Source organism: Cibotium barometz, chromosome 28 (assembly GCF_041138505.1).
Source record: "Cibotium barometz isolate CiBa-2024 chromosome 28, ASM4113850v1, whole genome shotgun sequence".
Classification (NCBI taxonomy): Eukaryota; Viridiplantae; Streptophyta; class Polypodiopsida; order Cyatheales; family Cibotiaceae; genus Cibotium; species Cibotium barometz.
Window position 1 is genome coordinate 48,095,111 of NC_141073.1, and position 6,552 is coordinate 48,101,662.

Genomic DNA, 6,552 nt, shown 5'->3' on the forward strand with positions numbered 1-6,552 from the left:
AAAAGTATGTGTGTTATACTATTAAACAAGAAGATAAGGATAAAGAGAGTCTTACTGACCTGGAAGCTATCTATTTGATTGGAGATGGATATCAATAGAACCTAGAAGTTTGCAACAAAATGCGAGGAGAGTGCTTAAAATTTTTCAAATAGCCCTATATCGCGTTTTCTTGCAAATTCCTATATTTCTTTTGGTTTTCATTTCTTCCTCATTGTTTTGCTTTCTTTGGCCCTGGGAAATTCTTCCTAGTATCATCTACCGTCCAGGAATCTTTGAGGTGATCCTAGCATTTGATTGGAGATGGATAGCAATAGAAATGGAAAATTTGCACAACAAAATGCGAGGAGAGTACTTGACATTTTCCAAATGGCCCTACATCGCGTTTTCTTGCAAATTCCTGTGTCCCTTTTGGTTTTCACTTCTTCCTCATTGTTTTGCTTTCTTTGGCCCTGGGGATTTCTTCCTTGATGATGAGAAAAGTTTTTGCTTTGGAACAGTTGATTCTCAGGCCCCTCCTTTCAAGAGAAAGTTGGACTTTTCTGCTGCTATACTTAGACCACAGCAATCACCAGGTGAGTCATGTGTGCTCATGAAGGGAGTTGTTTGGTGATATCCTATACATTCCCTGATTACATATGTCAGCATATAGAATTCATGATATATAAATTTTGGTTCAGGCAAAAGGAAGAGACTGGAGCAGAAAGCTGAGTCTTCCCTCTCAAAACAAAAGGAATCAGAAGAGCACAAATCTCCAGATTTGCTCCTATTTGACTTTCTTCACAAATGCAAGGCTCAGAGGAACTTCCACATATACCATAGTATTTTCAAACAGGGAGTTCACTATGAGATCTGTATTGGAGCATCACAGAGATTTTCTTTCAGATCATTGGGATACCTTCAAACAACTGCCAGAGGCAGGAAGAATTGTGGAAGGTGAAAAGGTTTTTGTGCATATAAATCATATTGTCTCCATTGACAGGCTGAGGTACCATGTGAATAGAAGATTTGACAGCCTGCCTGAAAAATATAAATTCAACTGTAGCTTGCACACCAGAAAGTGTAGAGTGCTTGAGGAAACCATGGCATTCCTTATGTACATTGTCTTTAGTCAGTACTCTCTAGAAGAGCAAGGGCAGGAGGCTGAAGAACAAGACACATTTGAAGCAGAGGAAAAAGAGGATGTTCCTGTGGCAACAGAAATGGCAGAGCAAGAATTAGATATCACTCTCCAGGAAAAAGAGTCCAATCAAGATCAAAAAGAGAGTTCCGATTGGTAGGCCCTGGGAGTAATAGGATTTAGTCATCAAATATAGCACAAACATTATGTTGAAGTTGAACTGATTTGTACAAAGTCTTTGATCCTCTACCTTTCCCTTTTGCATTTGTCCCATCACCGTACGACACTTCAATACTCTTCCCACACTCAGTAGCTTCTAAAAGCATTTGACACCACTCAGTACACACTCAGTACACACTTAGTAGCTTCTAAAAGCGTTTGACACTCAGTACACACTCAGTACCTTATTGGTAAGGATCAATAGTGTGTCTAGCATAATTAAGTAGTATTGATTGAATTTTTTGTGTGTAGCTCATGGATGTATTGATGCTTATTTAATATAGATCACATGTTTCACAAAAGAAATACTTTTGATGGAGTCTCAAAACATATAGGCATAACACCAAGAGTCACTTGTTCCACAAAATAAAAATCTATTGATTGAGTTTGAAAACATGTGGACATAACACCAATAAGTTACAAACTGTTATTCATGTTTACTTGTCCATTTATGGTTTCTAAATATCTTCGAATCCCTCCATTGTCTATGTCTCTCTGCTGCCATTGAATTGTCCAAAGTTTGTCTTCGTCTTTGCTTTTGGGCTAGAATAAAAGCAAGCTTGACTTTGGAGCTAGCAACTTTTCTTTTAGCATGCAGCCTCTGTAGTATGCCTCGGTAAAACCATTGGAAGACTTCCTTCAGACTATTTGCCTTTTGACTCCCTCCGTAGTGTTGTGTGTGTCTAAAAAATGCATTACGTGCCATGTAGTGAGACTTCTCCATGCCTTGGGTAGACCAAATTGCTGGACATCCATACTTTTTGACAAAATAGGGAAGGTGGTTGTAGATGATATGCTATTTTTACAGAGACATAAGAATGCATAGTAAGTTATAAAAAAAAACAGGATCACACTTAAGTAAAAGAAGAAGACAAAACTTTACCATGTAGTGAGTTATATTGCAGGCTGTCCATGCGTCTTTCATTGACTTCCCAAAATGTTTAATTGCCTCTTCAAAGTTCTTGTAATCACTTTTTTTCCATGTTACATTGTCACAGAACATGAAGAGTTGATCAAGAGACCTCCACACCTCTGCCTTCACATTTCATGCTTCTCCATCCGCCTCATGATCTTTCACGGCATTATGGACTTGCTTCCACAATCCATAATTAATCCTTGAAACTGTTCTACCTTGCCTTACTTGCTTACTACTGTGTTTGGGTCGAGACAAGAATCTTCTTGCCTTAACACCACCAATAGAGGGCTTGATTGGTACCTCCTTGCCATTGGTAGACTTTTTAAAATCCTTTGTGATATGAACATCACCTCCATGCAGACCTATATCAGATAACACTTTTTCCAATGCTTGAAGAGCATCCTTTCTATTTTTTTTGGGACGAAGTTTCCAAGCAAATCCAATATACAAAAATACCAATTTCAATCTAATTCGACATAGACCATGCAATGAGCATATGTGAACATTACATAGTGGAATGTCAAGAATGGCCTTGAAATCAGGGTCAACTTTATCTCTATTAGGTGCTCTCTTCCACCATTTGGAATCCATTACTTGAGCTGATTCTTTGCAGTAAAGACAAGGAGACTTTGAGTTGCCTCCTTTACTAACGTTATACATGCACTTAAGTGTTTTAAGATCCCCGCCATGTGCCACTCTACTTGAAAATCACCTTTTCCTGCAACGTGGAGATTCTCTCCTCGCACTTGTCTTCTTGGTATTTCCGTGTGGTGAAACACCCAATCTATTGTTTCATGGTCTTCTATCTTTACCTGTGATTATAGAAAACAAAAGTCTTACTATAAAAGATTTGAAAACAATGACTAAAATCAAGTATGAAACAAAAAAATGATCATACCTGAAACGAGCCTAACCACCATATGTGTTTCTCTGACAGCACACTAAAATACTTCGAACTCGCTTCAGTCAATGATGTATCAAGTGCTCCATTCATCAATGTAATAGTAATTCTTTCCATTTTCTTTTCCTTTACAACCTCACACTCATCCAGTTTGATAACAAATTTCAAAATGCCTTTGCACTCCTCAAATGTTATTCCATAAAACTCGACCATTCTTCTTTGAAGTTGTTGTAGATCTACAAATATATTGTTCCAAGGGTCATACACAGTGGTTCCTTTACAACCATGAAATATTTCTTCAATATGCTTGTCAATCTCATAGTCTTTTTGTAACATGAATCGTGGAAGTGTGGCAGTATCCATGTAAATATTTTGAAAAAGTGCAATCATCAAGTTCCGTGATGGATTCTTTATGAGAGGCCTGCACACGTCGTCAAAAGAGATGCGGAATCTTCGGGAAATAAAAAAAACTAAGGAGATATTTAATGCAAAATCGTGTTAGTTAGACAAAAGATTATCTTATTCCTTTCTGAACTGACAGTTCTGTAGTCCTTACTAACAGTTCTGAACCACGTTTCTGTATTTTACTATTTTTGAGGTCTTTTAGGAGAGAAATAAATAAAAAAATAGTGAATTTCTTACAGGGCCCCAAAATGAGCTCCCTTTTTCCCTAATGAATGCAAAAGGGAGACCTACAAACAATCTTATATACTAGCAAGGATTCATCAAGTATGCAAGATTGAATAGAGCACAAGCAAGCAAGAAGAGTGGGTGCTCACAAGTATCCTATTGCAAAGGAATGATTGTGTATTCTTTAGTGTCAAAATGATTTTATACAAGTGACTAGTTTTCACACTAGGCCTACTAAAATTTAAAAAGGTCCCGTCTCTTAAGCAAGTATGTATACTAAGTCCTTAGACTTTCCCTATTTGGCATTAAGCTGAAGGAAAGACCACTTTATATGTTCTAGTGTGGCTTGCAAAGGACTTACATAAAGATAAGTTCATGTTCGAGCGGGTAAAATGTCACCCACACTTAGTCTCTTGGACTTGTATGGCGGTGTTTAATATTTCTAATACCAATTAAGGGAGTTTATGTAAGTTTATGATTGTCTTTTTTAAATATGATTTAATGCTTCCAATTGCAACAATGCATGAATAAGAAAATAAAATAACTTCCACACTCTAATCCACACAATTGGAGCTTCTAGCCGATTTTTTAAGAATGGATGCCACCCCTAATCACTAAGTATAAGTAAATCCAAGCCATTTGGTCTTAAAAATCATGCAAATAGCATAACAATTAGGACTTTTATTTCAAAAAAGAACAAATAGAATGTCCTAAAACTAATCCAAAACAAGTTTGAAAACAATAAAATCATCACATCTAAGAATAAAATCCATATGTGCCTTTCGGAGTGTGACCTCCTAATAATCAACACCAAAGGTAAACCCAATAGCTTGGAATGGATTAAAATCGGAGCTAAGCTCTAAAGCTACTCCTTGATCGACGATAAAAGAAACATATTCGAGTCAAGTACTTACCTTTGTCGAAACAAGTATCATTGAGAGTTTTTACGTTAGGGCTGCAAGAAGCAACTTTCCGTTGGTGTGGGTGTGCTAACCCATCATATGCATCATCACTCCATTATCACATCAGAGAATGGACATGGAGAAAGATTTTTATCAATCTAGATGGAGGTAAGAAGAAGATTTCTACAATGGTTCAATCTCACAAAATAGATGTATAGAGGGGAAGCTCATGAGAGAGAGAAGCCTACAATCAAACCTATCCATGAAAGCATCCATCAAAATATGTAAGGATTCAACAAATCACAAGCAAGCAAGATATTAGGGAGAAGAGGAATATCCCACAAGTATTCTATTACAAGGTTAATGATTTTGTATTGCTTAATGTCAAAATTACTATCAAAATTTTTTGATATACAAATGGCTACCTAGTGTTCACACCACTTGGCCAGCCATAACATAAAAATGGTCCATGGCCACTATTTTTAACCTTAAGTATACATACACAAAGCCAGTGACTTTTCTTTTAGTGTAAGCACAAGGTAAGACCGCTTCTTATATTCCTATGCCGTTTACATAGGATATGCTTCCATTACAACACCCATAAGAAGATGGTAAAGCGCCTTATGGTAGGATGGCGGGCATGCAAACCATCACTAAAGTGGTTTAACACTTGGCCTTTTTAGTGTATTCTTCCAACTTCACTAGCTCAATCTCTCTTGCAATCTCCATAAGCTTTACGGTTTGTGCATCATCTTCATTCTCTTTATGTTGTTGCATAAAGAAGGTGGTTGTCGTCTTGATTATCTAACTATTTATTCAACATTGCAACATCAGTTTTTCATTTGAGGCTTCTATCGATTTCCTTTGCATTGGAATATTCTTGTATATTTAAGGCTTCTATCATGGCCTTTGAGGCTTGCGTCAGTTTACTTTTCATTGTATACTTCCACTAGGGCAGTATGCTCCAAATTTGAGGCTTGTAACTTTTCATTGTTGTATACTAGGCAACTTGCTCCAAATTTGGCTACAATTATGGGGGTTTTGACATGGAGTGCATATCATTATACCTTTGATATAGGCATAATCCTTCTCAAAGAGGTCCTTCTTTGCATTCATGAAGTGTCAGACCTGTGGAGAGAAAATTCGCAACATCTTGTGTGTGAGAATGTACCTGAACTGAAGTTGCACGAGATAGAAGGAGCTCTACTAGAGCAAGAGACCGAGGTCAAAGAGAAGAAATGGCTGGACTCAACAGCTGGAGAAGAAAAAGCATTCTTTACCGAGGAGGATTCTCTCGAGGACGAGGACAAGGAAGAGGCAGAGTAGGAGGAAGGATCTTCACTTGCCCCACAACTGTGGAAAGCCAGGACACATGGCAAGAGATTGCTACAACAAACCTAGTGGAGAAGGAACGACATCGGCAAACTTCATGGAGGCTCCTAAGCAGGAAGTGGAGCCAGATCATCTTTTCTGAGAGAGAGAGAGAACCCCACAACCCAATAATGTAACCTATCCCAACAAAGTAAAACCACCTCTGAGTCATCGATGATGTAGGCCATGTGGTAGATGTATGTGTGAGCACTTTAGTCAAGGTCACAGACATTTGTTGTAGCCTTGGACACATAGAGAGAGAGAGAGAGTGTTAAGGACTATGAGTTTAGGGACTTGAGGCACTGGTCGCAGACTACCAAGTAAGAGGAAAACTTGGTATAGGGTCCAGGTGTGCTAGGAGTATTCACTTGGGGGGAGGTGTTGAAATATACAAGTGAATAGGGTGTGTGTGGGAACAAGCCCTTAGCAAGAGGCTGTAAAAGAGAATTTGTAAATGAGAGAGAAGCTGTGAAAAGGTGAGAAGTATCTACTGGGA